Below are 2,520 nucleotides of genomic sequence, written 5' to 3' on the forward strand. Positions count from 1 at the left end.
CGTGACTATGAAAGAAAGTAACAGGAGAAATGGGGATACAAAACAGGATGAGCACAGTGTTCCACCCACAAATGGATAGACAAATGGAACGCGTAATGTGTTCGCAAGGATCTAATCACGTTATCGGTAATAGATACGATAGTTGGCAGGTGGCCGGCTCTTCCAGAGAGGAGGCGAGAGCTGAGAACTAAAGGAGGCTTCGAGGGTGTACTGGGGAACAAAGAAGTAACCGTTCAACCAAGTATATTGAAATACTGTCTGTCGAAGTCTGCCTTTTCTCTGGTAGAAACAGGCAGTCTTTAAATACACAAACCTGTTCATGTCTAGCATGAACGAAACTAATCAAAGGTATCAAGCGATACACTTTGGTAAAACTTCTTAAGTATCAAAGCGATACTTAAAACAAAACATAAAACAAACCAAGTATCAAACGATACTTAAAACAAACCAAGTATCAAACGATACTTAAAACAAACCAAGTATTAAAGCGATACTTAAAGCAAAACATAAAACAAAACCAATAACCAAGTACCCGTACCGGTTACAGAACGGGTAAATGCGATACTTGAACAATATTTAAGGCCTGACGTCAATTATCAACCAGATGATTGGTACAAGCTGTTATCTATGGCCGAATTCGCATACAACAATGGACAGCAAGACACAAGCGGCACAACACCCTTCTTCGCCAATTATGGACAACATCCACAAAGTCAGACCACATATTATACGATTAATGGGGTGATAACGGACAAAACAAATATGGGAAAACTAGACGAAACATTACGATACGAAATGAGTCAAGCACAACAACAACAAAAAGAACAATATGATTAGCACCGAAGACCAGATCCGAACATACAACCAGGAGATATGGTATGGCTAATACCACGTGATATTCATACGACACGACAATCAAAGAAATTGGACTACAAGAAAATCCGAGGATTCAAGATATTGGAAAGAGTTGGCAGCCGAGCTTATAAACTCGACCTTCACCCCTCAATGAAAATGCACAACACATTCCACATCTCACTCCTTGAATTACACAACAACAACAAATTTCCTTCATAAAGACCTATTCCTCCTCCTCCGATCGAACTCGATGGAGAATCAGAATATGAGGGCGACAAAATAGTCGATTCCTGCTTCTTCCACGGTCACCTCCAATACCGAGCCAAGAGGACAAGATATTCTCCTGAACACGATAAAACTTGGTACTTTGCACACAACTATGAACACGCACCAGATGCCATCTCAACCTTCCACCAGCGATACCCACGCAAGCCTGTCCCAGGTGACGATCACGTTCAACCAAGATAAAGGTGAGGGAAAGGCACCCACGCCAATGCAACAACACAAGGGCTGGGGCGATAGCCCACGCCAAACCACATCCACCAGCCCGGAATACTCATTCATGAGGCCGACCGATGAAGAACTCAAGGAAAGGGAACAACAAGCACAGCATAACGCCATGTGGTGGACGGTATGCTACGATGACGGATGCCAAGCACATTTTTGGCGAAAAAGAAGGCGCGTGATGGTTCATGCGTGAATGTCAGAAACATGGTCCATGCCCAGACCACCTCTTGAAGTATTGGCAACAATACTTCAGAAATAATTGCAGGATGCACTGGGCACGGAAAATATCTGCAGGATTCTACCAGCAGAAGGATGGAAGCAGGAACCAGTTGGAAGGAGAACCTGCCAGAAAGGCATGGGCCACGAGGATGCGGTTTAGGATGGGAGGGGCCCAAAACTCCTCAGCAGACACGGAACCGGATGTCAGGAGCCTACACAGGCAGATCCGGGGACTCCAAGAACAACTTGGCCAAGCTGAGGCCACAATTTCGGCTTACAACAAAATGATCGTGGAGTAAAGACAGCTGAACACTAACCAGCAGTACACAATCGAGATGGCGAATCTGACCCTAGAATCTGTAAGGGTTAGATGGAGGATGGCAGATGAAAAGTTCCACAAGCTGAGAAGGACCATGCGCTCGGCAGGATGGGAACTATTGAAACTGTGAGAAAAAGCCTGATGGGACTTAGGCTTAGAAGGAGGGGAGCTAATATCACAAATCTGGCTCGGCATAGAAAAGGTTTTCATGTGCTACATGGTTATGAGGCACAGGTATCTTATTGTTTTGCACATATGACCTATTCGGGTTGTATGATTTGTTATGTATGGTATTTGTGATGCTTTCGCACATGGCTCAAGTATGAGTCATGGGACGTGCGCCTGGCGAGTATGCCTTACAAGTGCACCTTGCGGGTAAGCCTTGGGCATATGATTTATGTTTCGCACATGACCTCGTCATGAGGTCATGGGTTTCGCGCATATGACTCAGTCGAATCATATCAGTTGTTTATTGTGTTATGATTGGTTTATGAGTTTTTGCACATGACCTTGCTATGAGGTCATGGGTTTTGAGCCTGTGATCACTTAGGTCACATGATTAGTATGTTATGATTGGGTGTCGAACATGTAACGGGATACATATATACAACCTATTGTTG

Source organism: Tuber melanosporum, assembly GCF_000151645.1.
Source record: "Tuber melanosporum whole genome shotgun sequence assembly, scaffold_171, strain Mel28".
Taxonomy (NCBI): domain Eukaryota; kingdom Fungi; phylum Ascomycota; class Pezizomycetes; order Pezizales; family Tuberaceae; genus Tuber; species Tuber melanosporum.